Genomic DNA, 21934 nt, shown 5'->3' with positions numbered 1-21934 from the left:
GTTATTTGTTTGATATACACTTGCATTTTCTGTAGGAAGGATGAATACTGGACTGTTACTGATGATGTTTTTAGATAATCAAGACACTCTGAAAACAATTTCAGATTGGAATTTTAGTTAAAATGGGGGCGATATTTCATCAATTTGTCAAAATATATTGTGTTCATGTAAAGATTAAAACCACTATCTCAAAAGAGTTGTGCTGTTCCCAGCAGATTCATTATCATCATGTTTAGATTTACCTTCCTATCTAGGTGTTTACCTTCTAACAACCCTGGTCTAGGCACCCTTTTATTTTTCCTTTTGTATGTCAACAGCATTTTCTTTCCATTACATGCTTTTAGTTCTGTGTTGCCCTGAGATTTACAGAGGTCTTTCTGGAACTCACGTCAGCGGCCCAAGGCTTCAAGATGCTAGTAGCGACTGTCTCTGGTTGGGAGTTGACATTGAAGCTCACTGGGAGTCAGCACTTTTGGCAAGGTTGTACACATTTTGTTTTTTTTATCAACCAAGTAAGGAAGTTTGATGATGTAGTGTGTGTTTGGCTTACACTTTTATGCATACTGTGTATACATGGCATGAGTAGATAAATTTTTGTCATGGCTTTTTCAAATCCTTCAACAGAAATTCCTCTACTGTCAGATGTAGTTTTTGTGATGTACTGAATTCAAGAAATAAAGGGTCAGAAAGGGGAGTGTTTTGGTAAATATTAAAGAATTCACATCAAGCATTGAAGAGAGAGAGAGAGAGATAATTAACAAATTTTATGAAAACAGAAGCTGAAATGGAAATTAGAACATTTCAAATGTATTATATATTTGTAAGTTAAGGAAGCAGTGTTGCTTATCAATGTTTGACAACCACACAACTCTCAGTTTCAAGACCAAATGTCAGATGTTTTTTAAAAACACACTCAATTTATATTGACAAGGTTTCTATCTCTCTCTGACCATACAAAAGTTGCAGTCTACAAATAACTCCGAAATATTCAATATTCTTCAGATTTTCTTGGAAGACTTGTGTTTATAAATGAAGACCTATTTGGAACTCTGGTAGAGGCTCCAGATTCATTCAGAAGTATGCCATTTACACACACGTATGCAAGCGGGTGAAGGCTGTTTGCATTAATCTATGTATAAGTTTTGTATGTATGTCTATACATGGCATCTACAGTTGAAAGCACTTCTGCTATTCCTAGATTTCCTTTTGTCTTTAAGGCTGAGGCTTTGAAGGACAAACAACAAACTGCTGGGTCCACTCCTTTATTCCATTAGACCCAAGAGGATCCTCTGGTTAAACTAGATCAACAGGGGAACTACCATTCGATACATGGGTAAGTACAGTATAGTGAAAAAAAAAAATATTGATAAAGAATCCAAATTAACACAGATTTCATGTAGTAGTAATGCAGAAATATGTCTTTGTGACAGCTCTCCTCTTACTTGATATAGGAGAGCTATGTCATCGTTGTTGATACGCTTCATTCGGAATTTGTAGCATCGATTTTCTTATTTTATTCTTATTGTTTTATCTTGCAACTTCTCGGGTGGATGAAATGAGTGTGAATCTTTCATAGCAAAGAAAGATTCCCTCAGTTTGCTGATGGGGGTAGGGAGGGTTTCGGCGTTGTATGACGTCATTCTTATGGCTGGCTCAAGGTATCTAAGCTCTTAAAAATCTGCTCGGTGCTGTATACCGTTTCTATACACCATTTGTATATTTGTTTTCTTTAATTTAATATTTTACGCTAATATTTTTCATGAGTAAATACTTATTTCCTAACAGAAAGTTTTGATTAGATAACTCTTGACTTTCAGAACAACTGTCCATATCATCTTTGTAGTTGCCAACAATCGACTAAAAAGTCATTATAATCTGTTGTATATTTAAAGAAATCGTGTTAAAAGACATTAAAATACATTGAACTGCAACTTAAATGTATATTCAATTCATTGTACACTCATATGCGTGCCCAGACAAATATGTGTACATGCTTTTAAGTAAAATATAAGAGAATAAAAATTCCTAACTAGCATGTTTTACTACAGTGCTTCTCTGCTTGCCAGTCACTCCCATAGAGTGACTCATCTCTTATTTACTATCACTTGTGTAATGTTTTGTTTATTCGTGAAAAAATGAAGATTTTTCGGTAAGTTAACAACACCTGTGTCATAGTTTTAAAACAATTATGATTATTATTGGTAGGATTTGTCAAAAAACAAGGTTAGAAGGGCCTGTGGGTAGCTGCGTGCAAAAAAACACTAAGGTGCAGCCTATGTCGAAAACTTTGACATTATTTTAGCCCTAAGAATGATTGGTTCATAGAAATGTAGGCTTCTAATTATCAGTAATTAAGTCAGAAAATCCATTAGTCTATAGTAGCCTATTTTTCTGGCAAAATGGTAGTAAGCTACCTTAGGTCTATAGTCTTTGACCCATGTTGTTTGGAATTGTAGTATTTTTAGGATGTTTTTCTTAGACAATGCCCCCATCCCCAGCAAGCCTGCCCAAAAAGAAAATGATGTGTTCACCATCGTTGAACTTGAGAATGGCAATTAATTTGGTCATATAGGACTGGTCTATTAATCTGGTCAATATTTTAGCATCAATAGTCTAGGCAAAGTCATAGGAAACGTCAGCACCAAGAAAACGGTATATTTAAAGCAATTCCAGTTCCTTGCAAGTAAAACTAAATTTTTTCACTTAAGTGGGGTCTGTCTTATGCACAAGCATGTATTTACCGACAGTGATATTAGAGTCGTGTGTCAAATACTACTGCAAGGTTCTGTTCTTGCCTGAAAAGCAAAGCTGTGATGATGGTTATATGAAATCTGTATATGGTACTCTAACGACTCAGCCCAATGGTGGCGTTAGTAGCTATGAATCTCCTTAGGAAACATCAGCTGTGCAGCATCTCAGTGCAATTATATTTCCAACATGCAGCTTTAGGAATAGCCCTTGGCTTCCTCTTAGATACAAGGTTTTGTTTTTGAAGACTTGTAAGACTACTGGTACTCTTAGATCAAGGTATTTAGTGTAGGAATAATGGCAGTACCTAATTAACCTGAGTTTCTTTGGTTTAATAAAGGCCCAGTACTCTTACTGATTTCATGCACATTTGAATATTTTCTGTGAATCATAGGCCTGTGCTTCTGTGGTAATTAACATTGATCACAGAAACTGCATTTGTTAATATCTCGGCATTCTTTTTTAATGGAAGTTAATACTAGTCTAACAATAATTTGCTGTGGTAGGTTCTTACCGGCCCTGGTCGTTTTGGCTGTAAGTCACTTAGGCCGTAGCATCCAAAACAACGTAAAGCGTTATAGTTATGGTATTTACCGTAATTTTTACGGTATTTCATTTGAAGGTGGCTGAAAGTTTCTTATTTTTCCAGCTTGATGAATGTATATGATGGAATAAGCGATGTAGTTCTTCCTTAGCATCAAACTGTTTGTTCACTGTTGGCATGAAAGTTGATGCCACCCCTTCCAGCATATATGGACATATATCTGTGAATATGATCCACTGACAGATCTACAACAGCTAGTACAGAGTGAGTATGGTAGAGTTGCCCTTTGTAACAATTTGCTCTGAAGTATACTACGTATTGACTTCGGGAAAATCAGGGATGTGAAAAGACTTATTGGTTATGCAAGATCCCATTGTTTTGCTCACTAACAGAGGCAAAATTGCCCCTTTTTCCCACTGAAATTAGATTTTGTTTTTATGCTAAACTCTGCTCTTTTCTCTCCAGGCAATGTTGGCAACATATGAGAGATTATCATCATATCATCATGTGGAAGAGGAATCAAGATTTGCACCATGTGAACAGGGAGAGAGATAAGAGGACCATGACTACAACCATTTTAAGAAGAGATTAGAAAGAGTAATGTTTATTATTTTAAGAGTGTCTCTGCTGATGTAAAACTGATGAACCTGTATCTGTGTAGGTCCATATTTGAATAGGCATTTGTATGAGTTTTAAACCTTTTGATATTGGCTTATGCCTTGTCTGCCTTGGGCAGAGAATCCAGATACTTCAAAGAGTGTTGATTAGGTAAGGTACAAGATTTGGTCTCCTTGTGGGTGTCAACTGTTTAGCATGTCAGTGTTTGTTCCATTGCATTCTCTCATGCACATTGAGCAATGTTTATAGTGCTTTTTCGACTTTTTTTTTTTTTTTATCTCAACCATCTCAAGGGATCTTCAAGGTGATATCTTGCTATAGTGTTAGTATTCAGTCACCAGTAGCGAAATGCTGTGACAGAATTTCAATGTGTTGTGTATTTGTGCTGAGGTGAGTTACCTCAACAGATCTGAATGGTATGCTCACGCCTGACCGTCTCATGAGTCTTGACGCATTTTCCCTTGATGTAACTGAGTACCAGGACCTTTCCCTGAAAAAGCGGGACGTCATATCTTAAAAACTAGCCATAGAATTTTCTTAAAAATAATCTCATTATGTTTTCCAAATGCAAATTATTCAAGAGGCACTAATCTAACCTAACCTAACCTAAACTAAACTAGCTGGGACATTTCCCTGAAAAAACTGGGACACCATATCTTAAAAACTAACCACAGAATTTTCTTGAAAATAATCTCATTATGTTTCCTACATGCAAATTGCTCTAGGTTACTAATCTAACCTAACCTAGTGGCATTGCAAAAAAACCAGAGCTGATGCAGTACTAGTATACATCTCGGGAATTTGCTGTCCGACAAAAATTATGAATATGATGACTCTGTTGCAGTTTGAGGCTTTTTTTTTTATAATCAGCATATTTTTTCACGATTTCTAATATGAACATAAAGTACTATTGTGCTATTAGTGGAAATAAACATAGCATAAGAACAAAGTAGTGAAAAGCATAGCCTAGATGCAAAACTGTGTTAATTACTTTTGACAGGAGAAAGTCTAATGTAAAGTAATATAAGCATAAGTCTTAGAGAAGACAGGAATAGAGCAAGAATATAGTAATATGTTTTGTTTTAAAGTAATCACATAGCTGACAGCAGTTACATGATCATAGAAGGCAAAGCAAAATATAACATAATGCAGATCTAGACTTTAGACATTGTTGTTGGTTTAAAACTTTTTATAATGCCTCTTCATTCGCCCCAGAGGGTTAAAATCAGTGCACCTATGCGCAATGCAGATCTAGGGGACTTTAGACATTGCCGCCCCCAGCAGCAACCCCTTCGTTATTTCACTGTACCTCTTAATATTCTCTTCACCTATCAACCTCTCCTAACAATTGATTCTGAAAAACTATGAGGCTCCACACCTTTAAACTTTTAAACTTTTTCTTCATTTGCTGAATGACCTCATAGGTCCCAGTGCTTGGCATTTACTAAAGTCTATATTAAATTCAATTCTTAATCAGGGCTGTTTTGTTCTAATAAACCATGTTAAAGGTCTTGAATATTTAAGGGGCATAAGGTCAAGAGCGTTAGTGGCCAAAATATACAATGTGGATGTAAGATTTGTACTGTTGTTTTGTATAATTATTATCCACTTTATCCAATGTGATTATTACTGCAGTTTCCATTCAAATTTATATTTTTTCGTTCGTCCTTCCCAAGTATTTTTGAAAAGGCAGAATGGATATTCGAGGCTTTGATCTTTCGTGGTGTTTCTTTCCAATAAGGTAACTAAATGTAAAGTTGATTTTTACTCGAGCTTTTGATTATAAAGTGGAAAAGGTGTGGTGTTGCGTATATCAAGTGCATTTTGAGGTTTTCTTTTTTTTTTTTTTTTTTCAAAAAAGCATTTCAGTTTTCCATTTTGTGTGTGTTTTGTTAACTCTCTCTCTCTCTCTCTCTCTCTCTCTCTCTCTCTCTCTCTCTCTCTCTCCAGGGCTGAATGACCTACTATTTATAAGTGATTGTAGTGATTGGCCTCTTCTCTCTCTCTCTAAACTCTCTATCTCTCTCTCTCCTCTCTTCTCACTCATTTTAGTTTGTCCCTCTCTCTCTCCTCTCTCTCTCTGCACAGATAAATAAAAAAAGTTCCTTGTAGAAATATCTCTCTCTCTCTCTCTCTCCTAGGACTCTCTCTTCTCTCTCTCTCCTCTTCACTGTATTGTTTCTTCCATCTAATTTATCCGCCTCTCTCTCTAACAATTGTTCCCTAGAAATTTATAAATTTCTCTCTCTCTCTCTCTCTCTCTCTCTCTCTCTCTCTTCAAAAGGTTTTCTTCCTGTTCTGCAGCTTTTAAACCTCTCTTTTACTGTTCTCTCTCTCTTTCAGCGCTGAATGACTCTCTCTAGGTCTCACTGTATTGTTCCCTTGAAATTTTAAATTTCTCTCTCTCTCTCTCTCTCTTCAGTCTCTCTCTCTCTCTCTCTCTTCTCTCTCTCTCTCTCTCAATCTCAGGTAATGTCATCATTTTATCTCTCTCTCTCTCTCTCTCAGAAAATCTGCCAATGCTTCATCTGTCTCTCTCTCTCTCTCTCTCTATCTCTCTCTCTTCTCTCTCTCTCTCTTTCTATAATTATTTTATCTCACTTTATCCAACGTGATTTAATTTATAAATTTCTCTCTCTCTCAGTTCTCTAAGCCTCGAAATTTATAAAAGGAACCACAAATTTGAACATCTCTCTCTGTCCATCTCTCTCTCTCTCTGCAAGTATCTTTGAAAAAAGGCAGAATGAATATGCAAGACTTTCTCTCTCTCTCTCTCTCTGTCTCTGTCCTCAAGGTGATAAATAATATAATGTTGGTTTCTACTCTGAGCTTTTGATTATAAAGTGAAAAAGGTGTGTTGTTCTCTATCTCTCTCTAGTGCATTTTGAGGTTCTCTCTCTCACTGTATTGTTTCCTTGAAATTTATAAATTTCTCTCTCTCTCTTTTTGTTTTATCAAAAGTATTCCTTGAAATTTATAAATTTCTCTCTCTCTCTCTCTCTTTTTTAAATAAATTGTGTGTGTTTGTTTTGTTAAAATCTCTTCATCTCTCTCTCTCTCTCTCTCTCTCTCTCTCTCTCTCTCTCTCTCTCTCTCTCCCTGTATTGTTCCTTGGAAGAGTTGGTTCTCTCTCTCTCTCTGGAATAACACTCTCTCTCTCTCTCTCTCTCTCTCTCTCTCTCTCTCTCTCACTGTATTGTTCCCTTGAAATTTATAAATTTCTCTCTCTCTCTCTCTCTCTCTCTCTCTCTCTCTCTCTCTCTCTCTCTCTCTCTCAATAATTCCTGAAAGAGTAAGATGAAGTTCAAAATAATACCAGCTTCAAAGTCATGTATGACTTTTAGAAAGCGTAGGTAACATATTGTCAAAGTACAGATAAAAAAAATGTACAAATCCCAGTAGTTAAATTTAGATGAAAGATATTATGCTCTTACATACCTTTGGATTAATCATACTTAAAACTAAAAAATAAAGTCCATTTCATTTAAAATAGTGGTCATAGACTCATAAGAACCCTAGGCCGATAGATTTGAAAGCCCCCCCCCCCAAGTTGAGGGCGAAGGCTGGGTGCAGTTAACCCCTATAATGTATTGTAGTGACGTAAATATTTCAGTGTCGAAAAAACGTTAAACAGAGGGTAGACTGCAGAAGAGTTCATTGTATAGGCCTATACCTATGACGTCATAAGTCATGAAAATGGTCTATGTAATGACGTCATTGTACAAATTGGGTCTAAGTAATGACGTCACAGCGATGACGTAAGTATTCCTGTATAAGCAAACTAATGTAACAATAGAGAGGAAATAAAAACCATCGTTTAACCGGACGCTCTTTTATTTGAAACCAAAAAAAAATATTTCAAATTTGGGGAAGCTTACTCGTGGCAATAAAAAAACCTAATTTTTTTTTAACCTCTTGGAGCCAGCCCTGCAGGACCCCGGGAGGGGGTGCCCCCCAGCAGGAGATATATAACCAATCAGCTTTCAGCTTTGAAACAGACCCAGAGAGCTATTTTCTAAGCTGACAGCTGATTGGCGGGGTGGGAAAAGTCTTATGTACTTCCCTTGTGCTTTCTGAGATGTATTCCCGTTTTCTCTAACTGCTGAAGGGTGTTGGAGCCTTTCAAAATGTAAGAGAAAGCTGGTGTGTGCGGGGACTCCAAGGGGGAGGGGGTTTTGGGGTACCAATGAGACAAGCCTGGGTCTAGTTCACTCCCACGGCTGTGATTACTTAAACAAATGCTTGGCTATGTAGCGTCTAATGGAAACGTGGCGTGCAAATCCCGCAGAGTTTTACCGAAAGAATTTTTGTTCCGGAAATGTTATGACCCCCAAAAAAACAAAGCCCAGTTCTGGTTATGATAACGTATATGAAACCCAATGACGTAAAAAACACATTTGACATTCTGGTTTCCGTTTTCTGCTGAGGTTTCAAGACCACCATAGTCTCTCTACCTCTCCTTACAGCAAATGAGTCTTATTCAACCTTCACAGAAAACGGGGACCAATAAACAACAGACACTAACTATGATAATATATTTTTGAACGTACAAACTTATCTGACATTGACTTTGTACCTGCTAGAATTTGACTTAGAGCCGTAAAGGACATAATTTATTCGTAATGTTGCTTGGATAAGGCTATTTTATATTTATTTTTTATGACATGTCTATATATAAAATTGACCCCATTATTTTCAAAACGGAGTTGCCCAAAATAACTTTGAATCCACACAGCCTGATGCTGACATCTTCCAACATTTTGCCGTCATATTTAACATCAAATACGCCAACATTAGTGAAGAAATTTAGGTAATTCCGTGTTTATAACAGTGTTACAAACACGAGACGTCAAACTTGTCACAAACACTGGCTACTTGATATAAAATTTGACGACAAAATCTTAAAATACGTCAGAAAATGGACTGCTGTGACACCCCATCAATCAGATGCAGAAAATGTTCTATAGGAGTGACTTCAAATTCTTTTATCATTCTTCTTAAAACTAGTCTCATTTATTTGAACTTTTTAAAGCTGAAATTATCATTTCTGCTGCATTCTGAAGCTTAGGTTACTAACCTTTCATAGACCAAAATATTTATTTGCTCGGTACTAAATTTTTGTAACTTTAAAAGTCAATTCATTCAAAACCTTTCACCCATAGGCTTAAATTGGTGCTATTTTCATTAACAGCAGTTTATATCATATATCTACCTACAAAACTTATTAGCAAAAGTGAAATATATACATTTATATTCTTGGATATCTTCTTAAACAAAAGAATTACAGGCAACTCAAAAGTAAACCAAATAAAAATAATAATAAACTTTATTCTTAATTCAAATCACAAAAGTCATCCTCCAGTCTTTGTTACAAATAAAAGCAATCAATTAAACCAAGAATATATGGTCCCCAAAAGCAGACAAGGACCCGAACGCTCAGGTGAAACAAGGTGCCTTGAGGCACCCCTCCCAAAAAAACCACCACCCGTCTTATAGGCCAAGGACACCATTCAATGTAAGTGATTGAGTCGGGTAAATGGCAGAGACGTGCAAAGCTACGTCCCTCCGGGCCCTGAGTTCTTCCCCTCCCAGCAGGGCAGCAGGTTGGACTGACGTCAACCTTCACTGTACACGTGGACCACCAGGCCAGTTTTTTGGGTTCTGTGATATGTCTTTCAAAAATTCATCCCATTGCCAGGTAATTAGGGAGGAATGTTCGGTACCTGATAGGAACATTCCTTCGAGTGTTTTTGGAGTCAGGATGTCGTTTCAAATCTCTCATCTTCCAGATTTTCACAAGCAGTTCTGTATTGGTCACTAAATACAAGTCTATGAAAAATTCCTATTCATTCTGCTTATCAAAATAGGACCACATGACTAAAAATGGCCTACAATAAAGGCCGTTTAATTATAAACAAGGCAGTAAGTCTGTGAAAATTGCAATTTCATATTGCTCACAAGAATATGCCTGAACATTGACATTACTGTTTCATATACTCACTAGAGCAGAGCTACGAGACACTGAAAACTGTGGCTTTATATTGCTCACTAGAATTATCAATATTTCGTTTTCATGTTGACCTTTACAACCGGGTTATCATCCTGAGCAGTGAGCACTATAAAGGAAAAACTTCATTGAAAGTTTACTGACTTTAATTCAGACAATTTAGTTGAGATTTGCCATTGAAATGCTAATAAGTTTACTTTCATTCAGACAATTTAGCTAAGACTTGCCATTGAAATCCTGGTAACAAACTTCTGACAAACTTAGTTCCAATAAATAATTTTTTTTACAGCATTTAGGATAGCCTAGTATAGTCTACATCTTATTCAAAACTTCTGCCAATTTTTGTCTGTTATTTAAGATGGAAACACCAATGCCTACCCTGTTCCACCAACTAATTACGCTTTTCCTCTGTTACTGAACATCTAATTCTTGACAATGCAGTCACCTTTCATATCTAGAAATCAAGAGAGTGTACTGAACTCATCACAAAGAAAATATCCTGAACAGCAAAAAGACTAAAACAAAACTTTACATCAACTGAGACTCTGGGCATTTCTGATTGACACTTTTTGGGCAAAATCCCATTTGACACCTTCCTGGGCAGAAAAATTATTCCCTGATTGGCACTTTCTGAGCAAAATCCCCAGCTGACACCTTCATGGGCAGATAAATAACTACCTGATTGGCACTTTCTGGGCAAAACCTTTCATCAACGGAGACGACCTGGGCAGAAAAATAACTCCCTGATTAGCACTTTCTGGGCAAAATCCCCCAGTTGATACCTTCCTGGGTATAAAAACTCCGGGCAAAAGAAATTTAGAGGCAAAAGAAAAAAAAAAAAATCTGCAAAAAAAACACTTTTAAGCAACTCAACTTCCTGGGAGAAAACAACTCTCAGAAACTCAGCACCAAAGCTTCCACAGCAGAACAGTCACTACAAGATTTCAAGAGCTTAAATATTCGTACACTTTCACTCTCTGGGTATAAGAATTTGCAGACTTCCTGGCCAAAATATGACAAACTAATTATTTCCAGGCAAAACAAACCTCCCCTGCAGCAAACAGATTTTTTTTTCACGAACAACTCCACCCAAACGATTGCACTTTCGATGCAAGAACTTTCCAAAATTAACGTACTTTCTAAACGATAAAAATCTCCAAAAATAATATACTTCCAGGCTAGAAATCTCGGAGAACTAACACCCAATAAAACACAACCAATTTTCTGGTAAAAACCTCTCCCAAACAAACACATAGTGAAAACCTTCTCCTAAACTGACACTTTTGTGCAAAAAATCCTTCCCAAACATACACACGTTTTAGGCGATAAAGCTCGCCCTTACATACATACAAACACACACACACACACGCACACACTTGTTAGGCAAAACTATTACACACTTCCCAGGGCAGAAACTCTGCTGAATTCAGATTTTCTAACAAGAAACTTCAGAACAGACTCCAAAAAAAAAAAGAAGAACGAAGACTGGTATGACATTTTGATAAACCTTAGAAAACACTGTTAAGAATGACGAACCTTAGCATTCTTAAAAATTTATAACAAACATGAACTTGATTTTTCAGCAAAAATTCTTTAAAGCAAATACAAAACATGACTCCCCAGCCGAAAACATCACAGACTAAAAGTTTTTTTAAACATTTCTGACTGCAAAGTATCAAAAGAACCTACCTGATAATTCAGAGAATACCAGATTAACATAGCCATGTTATGTAAAAATATCACACACTGACTGCCTCCCCTACTGCCCTAAAATGGAAGACAGCAGAATCTGCAAAAATACAAAACTGAGAAAAATGGTAGATGTTTCCTTGCCTTACTACTGATTTTGCAGATGCTGCAAATGGGCCCCCCTAAATACTCGTGGAAACCATTGAAGAGTCATTCTGAAACTGCAGTAACTTGTGTATTAGCGTTTCACGAGTCCAATAGGTGGCGTATCTCAATTTCGAAAATTTTGCAGATACTGCAGTGTTCTATTAACGATGCTCAATAAATACCAAACTGCAATCTTTAATTTATCTTATTACAAAACTCTACCATCTTTAATGGACACTGAATGCAAAGCATCAGGAGCCAGGACTCGATTCAAATACAAACCACTATCATAAAAAAAGGACCCATTTGATTCTCACCTACTTATCTTCAGAGGTTTTCATGAATACCCATAGTCTTTGAATATTGTTGTCAGTTTCGACCTTTGCGTTGTAACTCCAAAGGCCTTCCTTGGAAGGTAAATTGCACATTAATGTAGAATCCAAGACAGTTTCTAACCTACAGCATGACCACTGTCTTAAGTTACCCCAGACCAGGTCAACTAACAGTAGAATGCGCCTTCAGTCCCAAACTATTCTCAAGTTAACCATGTCTCAATAAGACTCGCCAAGATAGTTGCACATCTAAATATCCAACAAAGCAATAAAAATAAATCTGATATCACTTACTCCAAGCCACGCCACTTCTCAAAACAGGGCCACCATTACATAACCACATGACGCCAGGGACATATATCTCAAAATTCTAGGTTAACACAAAAAATCAGTCAACCAGTAAAACTCATTTTCCACAAACCTTCATGAGGAAACCTGTGAACATCTGAAATCAATTATCCGCCATCAACTGAAGTGGAAATTTAAAAATTACATTAAAGGGCCAGCCAAAACATTATCTACAGACCTTCAAAGAAAACATCTGAACACCTGATATGAATTATCCATCATCAACTGTAGTAAGCATTACAATAACTGACATTAAAGGTTTCTGCAGCTCCTGAACAAATAGCAACTGGCTTCTCCATAGCTAATTATATCCAAATTTGAAAAAGCTATTCAGGGGATTACTTTCACGCCAATTAACTCATTTAGAAAATAGACCTAAATATGAGGATATTCTCTCACCCTATTAAATGACAATGAAAAACAATGAAAACAGTTGTTCTAAATTCCATCCTTTGCGTTCAATGTAGTCTGGATAATTAAGTCAAGGTCTCAAAATCCCAGCATGCTTTTTGATAAGGTGTTGATGGGAGTATAAACAACCTTTTTCCAGTATTACAAAAGACCACATTCTTACACATTACCTAGCTAAAGACTTGTCAAATAGTTCTGTTTCTGTCAACTTCAAGTTAAAGACTTCAATCAAATTTCCCCAAGTTTAACACAAGCTCATTATTACCTAATTCCTGGCGATGTTATGAACTCGGAAAGATTTCTCCCACAGACTCCTAAACACTGGCCATCGCGGTATTTATCCCTCCTTTATTTCAAGTACACGAATGCAATGACAAGCCTTAAGAAGAGAAGGTGTTTGGGCCCCAAGCTGGTACCCCCTTTGGCAAAGACCGCACGTGTCCGAAATATGATTGAAAGTATTGTCATACCTTGACCAGAAGGATGACTTTGAACTATCTAAAAGTTTTTGATACGCTTAATTCACGCCTTTTAAGATTTTCTGATGGGATGTGAATTATATTATTACTTATCAGTGAACTTGTAGAATGAAGTCTCGTGTAAACTGTCATACGTAAAAGTCATTACTTGATACAGTTAATCTAGATCTAGAGCTAGCAAAAATGACAGATATTAGTCGAGAATATAAGCTTCGTTTATCTTAGCAAATGGCACTCTACAAATTACATTTTCCAAGTTACATCACAAAATTTAAACGTACTTAGCCAGGAAAGAACATTTCAAACAACAGATTAATTAACTCATAAGTAAAATGTAACAATTCGGAATAAAAATTGTACCCAAAATGAGAACTTTTCTTAGAAAATAATAGAAAAATTTAAAGTCTTCATATAAAATATTTCGACATCTAAACTACAAAAAAGTTATTTCAGTCAATTATCCATGATGAAAATGAAGTCAGTCTTATATCTAAATATTATCTGAAGACATTAAATAACCTTATCAACAAATATCTATAAATAAATTTATAAACAGTTCTAAGTAAATTTCTGTCAGCTACAGAGCTAACTATACACTGGTTAATACATTCGAAAATATAGACATCATAACTATATGTCTTTTGGTTACTGTTTCTCGATTTTTATAAGATTAAATAAAAACCACAATTTCTGTAACGAGACTTGGGAGAAAATCCTGCAAAAAATCTCAAAGACGACAGAAAACAGAATGTCTAAATGTATGAAAAAAATCATAGATTTTCTTACAAGTTATTCATAGGAAAAATGAACTATGGATTTTTTGGGGGTCATTAGACATCACTGATACAAAATTCTGACTGTAGAATCCTACAGGATCACTACACCAACCATAAGACAATACATATCAAACAAACACTTATGTACATTACAGTCATAAGAGTGAATATAAGGTAAAGCTTGTCTCATTGGTAACCTTACCACGCCCTCCCTGAAATTCCTGTACATGACACTTCTTTTTACATTCATAAGGCTCCAAGATCATCAGCAGTTCCAGAGAAAACTGGAACACAACTTGGAAAGCACAAGGGAAGTGCATAAGACTTTCCCCACCTCGGCAATCAGCTGTCAGCTTAGAAAACAGCCACATCCGAGTCGGTTTCCAAGCTGAAACTGATTGGTTACATACCTCCTGCTGGGGGGCACACTCCCTCCTTTCGGGGCACTGCGGTGCTGACCCCAAGAAGTCCTTTATTTTAAGTAATTTCCAGTTCCTGTCTACACAATGTATATATATAAGGTCTTCTGTATTTCAGCTCACGAACATTAATAATAGGAAATAATTCAAAGTTTACTTTTAACTCTTAAGGTTTACAGACTCTGTTTACAGACACTGCTCTAGTTCTCACTTCTCTTCGGTGCTATAAGTAGAAAACCTCCCTTCTCAGAAAGTCCATACAGTAAATGTAACACACACAAACATATCACAAAACAAACTGCTCAAAATTTACGAAACAAAATACAGAAATCGATCATAAAATTTGGTGAAAAATACAAATGTTTTTACATCCCAAAATTTAAGACAATCACCCCTTAACAACCTAGGATCTAAATATCTGTGATCATACACAAAATAAAAAACACTAATGATAAGTGTTCTAAGAATGAGTGTTTTGAGTAAATTTTCTTGATTTTTTGGTGCCACTAAGAGTTATTTAATTGTTTTGTTTTATTAAGAACAAACAATTATATTTCCTAGGCAAATGAGGGTTAAGATTTAAAGAGAACTGATCATAATCTGAGATACAAAAGACCTTTTACAACATAATTCAAAATTTGGTATTACAATCATTTCCCATTATTCAAATTTTAAAGTACAATTTTCAACAATAGATTTAACTGAATCTTGATTTGATAATATTACTGCAATTCAATGGGAATTATATGTAACATTTCAACAATAAAAACAATTAATACCTTCAGCCTAAAAAATCTCCATATACCAAGACACTGTTGCATTGAGAATTTAAAATTTATAAACATATAATTCAGAAATAGTGAATGTGAATTTTTCAAACAATTTACATTACAGGCAGAAGTTTCTGAGATATGCCTTGTTAAAATATTGGCTACAGACATTGTCTGAATGAAGTTGGTTCCCAAACTAAGAGAATTCTATAAACATTTACTTTCTGATAATTCGAAATTCAATTATTGCCTGAAATGATCTATGCTTTATATGGCTTCTTGCTTGCTTGCCTTCATGCTGGGTCATTCTTAAGGCAAGCATGTCTATAACAAAAATCCCTGGCTACCAAGTATCTTCTCATAACTTTCCATCCCTTTAGTCTCCACTTTGCTGTTCAACTTCTTTCACCTAACCTTACTCAAGTTTACACCTTTCATGAAAATCAGTGTCTTGCTTAATAACAGCAGTTGATTAAAAACAGCTGCTATCTTGATTGGTGGAAAATCTAATAAGAAAGGCATTGCTTGATAGCAGCAGTTGATTAAATACCCACTATCTTGATTGGTAAAAAAGTCTAATAAGAAATGGCTTGATAGCAGCAGCTGATTCAATAGCCACTATCTTGATTAGTAAAACGTCCAAGAAAGGAATTGCTTGATAGCTCAGTTGATTAAATAGCCACTATCTTGATTGGTACAAGGTCTACTAAGAGAGGAATGGCTTGATAGCAGCAGTTAATTAAATAGCCACTATCTTGATTGGTGAAAAGTCTAACAAGAGAGGAATTATTTGAAAGCAACAATTGATTAAATAGCCACTATCTTGATTAGTAAAATGTCTACTAAGAAAGGAATTGCTTGATAGCAGCAGCTGAATGGCCACTATCTTTAATAGTAAAAAGTCTACTAAGAAAGGAATTGCTTGAGAGCAACAATTAATTAAATGGCCACTATCTTGAATGAGAAAAGTCTAATAAAGTAATTTCCCTTATATAGCAGAAGTCTGATAACTATTTAGTGATCTAGTTAAACATTAATGACTAGATTTAATGACTATTTTAATCTATATAGAAAGTATACCTATCATTGTAACATTGAGATAAATAAACTCTACCCTAACTGGGAATGCTAATTAGTTCATAAACAAAATATATATATATGTCAGACTCCCCTTAAAAACAGCAATTTTCAATTTACATATCACCATACCCAGGACACTGTTGTTAACATTATCTAAATCATTTTAATGCAACATTTTGAATTTCAGCTTACTTGTGGATTCACTTACATGAAATATCAATTTTAGAAGAAAATAAATAAATTATCATCGAAGTAACACAGTCAACTTGAGTTATGACTAATTCGTTTACCTGAAATAATACTGTCAGTAGCCAAACTTAAGGTAACACTTTGAATTTGAGATTACTTATTAAATAATTTGCATAAAATACAATTATCAACAATACCAAACTGGTCTTAAAGTTATATTTCTAATTTGGAACCTTCAAATGGCAGCAGTCTTGAAATATGCAGAGATAACACGACAATAATCCTCGTGGAACGGTACTCAGCAGTACTTACAATATTAATTGTAAATTCACTTTTAATCTTTAGCAATATGCATTATCATCATGGCAAAAGTTTGTACAAATTCATTAAATTATCGTTTAATCACTTGATAGCCGAGGCTAAGTTTTCATTCATCAAAAAAATTGAGGTAAAATTGACAAATTAAATTCTGAAATATCTCGTATCATAGAATTTAAACATCATACTACTTCAGGTTGTGATATTATCCATTCCTGTGTTGACAAAAACCTTTATTTAACGTAAGTTTGAAACTAAAAGTACCAATGTTTACTTAATATCAGACTGACGAAGGACCTAAAACCTATTAGGAATTTAAATTTAATGGAATTCTGATATAAATCATTAACTGAAAAAACATATGGATTAAGTTTACGAGGAATATATAAGAATCAGCTTCAAGGCGCTATCGTATTGGGAAAGTTACTTTAATAATATCTACAAGACTTATAGATGAAAAACTACCGGGGATCACTTGTACTTTAGCCAAAAATATCACCAATTTTCTCTGAAGGTCATCCCCCCCCCCCACAAGGTCCTATTCCCCAAAAATATCCCCGGCTGAGGACAGTACAGTCTAGGGGTTTTTGCTAAGCCAACCAAATTTTTCCCAAGTTACTCTTATTTCCTATGATTACGGTGGCATTGTTCCACTCTTCGTTTCTTGCACTAATGTTCCTCTTGGTATCTGGCCATTTTCTTCAGCAGTAGCAGTAATTTTGCTTGCTGTTTTCTGTCCATGATTTTTCTAAGGGTTGTAAGCCTAGTATTTCTCTTCTTTTAAAAATTCCTTTGAGTTGGAACTCCTCTTCTTTCTGCTTTGTACACTAGGAGAATGTCTCGAAAAGGTTAAGTTTTCTTAACCTCAGAAACTGCTGTAGTATAAACCTGCAAAAGTAAAACCTCTATACAGTAAAAGAACCTTACTCAGATATAGCCTATTCCTTCCCTAAATGACGTGACCAAGATATAGTTCTAAGTCCTGACATGATACGATGGAGAATGAAATATGAGATATTTAAGAGACGAATATGCTTCTTTAGTTCTGATTAGGTAGAATCGTAATGATATACGCGTTCCTTACCATTCGGCAATAATTGGCTGCAACATGATTTTGTAGTAGAAAAAATCTGAGCTTCAAGCTGCTTTGCAGTGGATGTGACGCTCTGGGACCTAAGAAACAAGAAATTAATTATTAATTCAGTGTTGGTTGCATCAAACTCAGTCCCTGGCATAAGCATTAAGACTAGTCTACTGTTTAAGATATTACTCTAAGGGTGCAGTTCCTGACCTTAGCCACATATTAATTACTCAATTTCAAACGTCTTGAAGTCGAGGAGGAACTCAGTAACGTAAAAACCTTATAAACATATTCCCATCTCGAGTTCCATACTTGTATACAAGAAATACTGTATATATAAACCTTCGGCATTTTCAGGGCTTATGGCAAAAATAGGCTGAAGTATTTTATACTGAAGATAAATATTTTTTACACTCGTATCCACCTTTTGGTTATCAGTGGATTAATGACATAATTATTTATAAGTTCACCCTTTTCATTGGTCGATTCCTGCTCCATCGTGCTGGTTGGGCACCATTCCAACTTGACGTCAGTTTTCCTGCTTTGTTGCTGAAGTGGGAATCGGGTCGTTCCATTATGAAGTCGTTTTGACTAAGACAAGTCGTCTTGACAAACAGGAGTCTTCCTGACAAACAGGAATCGTCTTGACAAACAGGAATCGTCTTGACAAACAGGAATCATCTTGACAAGTAGGAATCGTCTTGAAAAACAGGAATCGTCTTGACAAACAGGAATCGTCTTGACAAGTAGGAATCGTCTTGACAAGTAGGAATCGTCTTGACAACAGGAATCAGTCTTGACAAGTAGGAATCATCTGACAAGCAGGGAATCGTCTTGAAAAACAGAATCGTCTTGACAAACAGGAATCGTCTTGACAAGTAGGGAATCGTCTGACAAGTAGGAATCGTCCGACAAACAGGAATCGTCTGATCAAGTAGGAATCATCTTGACAAGTAGGAATCATCTTGACAAGTAGGAATCATCTTGACAAGTAGGAATCGTCTTGACAAGTAGGAATCGTCTTGACAAGTAGGAATCGTCTTGACAAGTAGGAATCGTCTTGACAAGCAGGAATCGTCTTGACAAACGGGAGTCATCTTGACAAGTAGGAATCGTCTTGACAAACAGGAATCGTCTTGACAAACAGGAATCGTCTTGACAAGCAGGAGTTGTCTTGACAAGCAGGAGTCATCTTTACAAGTAGGAATAGTCTTGACAAGCAGGAGTCGTTTCGATACATCTTTAAAGTCAATTTGATACAGCCTAACTTGTTAAAAACATTTTTTAGTTAAAATTTGTTATTTCTTACAACTAGAATGAAATGGACGTGGTTCAGGTATCTTGTATTTTCCATAACTAACTTTTTCGTACTTCTATAACTTACTTCTGTAACTAACCTTCTTGTAATTCTATAACTTACTTCTATAACTAAATTTCTTGTACGTTCTATAACTAATTAACTTCGTTCATAATGTTATTTTTTAACTTATTTTCAGTTCAACTTTGTTTATTTCGCGATTCTAAATGTCTTATTGCTTTAAGTAACTTGACTCCTTGATTTTACGGTTTTATTATTACAAAAATAGATAGGTAGTATCACACTTAAGTATTTTATAAAAACTTTGATGAAAAAATTTACCACTGAGACTCTCAAAACAATACATTTGCAAAAATAGACCGCGTAAAGAGAGAGAGAGAGAGAGAGAGAGAGAGAGAGAGAGAGAGAGAGAGAGAGAGAGAGTTTCACATTTGTAGTGTTGATACTAAAACCTATCAAGTCCTCTCTCCCGTTTTAGTAAAACACTAACTCACAACTAGGCCTATCTACAGAAACCCTAGAATTGTATCGAGCCGTCTTTACTGATGTATTGAAACGACTTTTTAAGGTAGGTCTAGAAGTGAAGCCTTGTCTGCAAACTAAAAACGAATCCACATTAATTACATATTTGCATAAAAGAATCTATATAAATTAAAGATGTAGGAGTCTCTATTACAAAGAAATTGTACTCTCAAGTACTATATGGCTACTGTGTTGAAAATCACTCAATGCTGTATGTTTGTTGCTGTAAAGAGCAGAGCTGTTATTTAGTCTTCAATTTCATAACAAAAACAATATAACTGCTATGGTCTGCCATTCTCAAGCACACTTACCTCGGCACTAGGTCTAAATTTTTAAGGAAAAAGGTTTAAAAACCCACCAATAATGCATAACGCAACTAACAATAACTAATCTTATGAATTTCAAGTATTGAACGATCTTGTCTTCGTCCAACAGTTCAGAATTAGTAGGCCTATGATTGACAAATTCTCGTGGAATGGTAGCCAACACGCTTTTCCTTCACAAAATAATTTTGCAAGATAATTTTTAATACTCATGGTTTTATACCTAAAGTATAACCTAAACACTTTAAACACAGTTGATGCAGCTACCTGTTAAAAGTGTTTAAATTGTTCATTTCGCTTTATTTTTCATTAGTGTTACCAGAATCACTCCTTTTGAGTAACTAATCATACCTTAAATTACATTAAACTACATTAAAAATTGTTTTGTGTCACGAAAATGATCGTAATCAATGAATTATTCTTTATACTGAAATCAAATTACCTATACAATTCAGTTACCTCAGTAACAGCAAGTATACAGGTAGTATGTTGACACTTGAAATGCTTGCTGGGGAACCTTCTTTAAGCAATGAACTTTGAATGCCTGATTTTTCCACTAATTTTTAAATAAATTCGTCAAAGGTCACTTTATATCAGGCTACTGAAGGTTTTAGAGAGTCTGCAAGGGCTAAATTCTTCTCTGGATTGTGTGTGACGGTGAGCAACAATCTTTTCCTTCTGATATCCCTAATACGAATCTGTACCATTTATTCCTGCTGTAATTTTTCGTACAATATTCAGTCCACCATATTTATATACTAAGTCATTACCAGGGAAAATATATATGAAGTTTGAATGACACCAACAATGTCAACTTTTCTGGAACTATCATCTTCCACTTAACCACGAAACTAATAGTTCATAAAGTGTTATCTATTGAATTAAAAAGCCAGCTCAGATTTCAAGAATATTAAATATTCATCGAGGTATTAACCAATGTATGCCACTATTAGCACATGTAACCATAGAGATAATTATCACACTGCAATATAATCAGCACTAGGTGTCACTATTGTGTATAACTGTGGACATAACTCTACACTTCAGTATTTGAACACAAAACACTAAGTCTCCCAATGAAATAAACAGCAAATACCTTTGGTCTCCATAAGCACTGATGATTCAAATAACACCATATTTAAAGGAATTTCTCTAAATATTCAAAGGATTTCTACGGAGGACACTCATACGTCCTACCAGCCTGGCGTCAGACTGCATACTGATTACTGACTGACATACCTGTTCTGGCCTACTGCTTACCTGTTAAACCATTACGAAACCACGATGGTTAGGCGGTTGGTAGCTGGATTTACGTTCATTAACTTCAGGAGGACTTTTGCTATATAATATATATACATATAGCGGAATAAAATAACATTGGAGGGCATACAATGCCAAATATTGGCCATATGAGGCCACGTTAAGTTTTGAAAACATTGGAAACACCGCTCAAAAGGTTATTAAAATATTAGGTATTAGGAATATCTCCAGAACGAGAGAGAGAGAGAGAGAGAGAGAGAGAGAGAGAGAGAGAGAGAGAGAGAGAGAGAGGAAAGAGAGAAATCATTTGACTACAATGACTAATACTAAACATAAGAATCCTGTGAGATAAAAAGAAGGAGAGAGAGAGAGAGAGAGAGAGAGAGAGAGAGAGAAAAGTATGAGAGAGAGAGAGAGAGAGAGAGAGAGAGAGAGAGAGAGAGAGAGAGAAAAGACACGCTATATCTTAAGCCATTCGTTATTAGAATGGAATAAATCCCGAATTTTTCCTACATAATCCATGGCTTAGGCTTTGAACTTTCAAATCAGGTCGTA

General features: G+C 35.6%; 2 long non-coding RNA genes across 2 annotated transcripts; both read right to left on the bottom strand.

The window, feature by feature from the left end:
- Window positions 1–16746: 16746 nt before the first annotated feature.
- Window positions 16747–18565, bottom strand: LOC136841396 (uncharacterized). Its single transcript, XR_010853934.1, has 3 exons — window positions 18427–18565; window positions 17960–18048; window positions 16747–17763 (listed from the first exon to the last, which is right to left on the bottom strand). It is a non-coding gene; the product is annotated as an uncharacterized lncRNA (long non-coding RNA).
- A 1174-nt stretch (window positions 18566–19739) lies between these two features.
- LOC136841395 (uncharacterized) lies at window positions 19740–21362 on the bottom strand. Its single transcript, XR_010853933.1, has 2 exons — window positions 21216–21362; window positions 19740–19873 (listed from the first exon to the last, which is right to left on the bottom strand). It is a non-coding gene; the product is annotated as an uncharacterized lncRNA (long non-coding RNA).
- Between the last annotated feature and the right edge of the window lie 572 nt (window positions 21363–21934).

Source organism: Macrobrachium rosenbergii, chromosome 9 (genome assembly GCF_040412425.1).
Source record: "Macrobrachium rosenbergii isolate ZJJX-2024 chromosome 9, ASM4041242v1, whole genome shotgun sequence".
Lineage (NCBI taxonomy): Eukaryota > Metazoa > Arthropoda > Malacostraca > Decapoda > Palaemonidae > Macrobrachium > Macrobrachium rosenbergii.
Note: the sequence above shows the minus strand (reverse complement) of the source record. Positions and strands in the feature narration are given on the sequence as shown.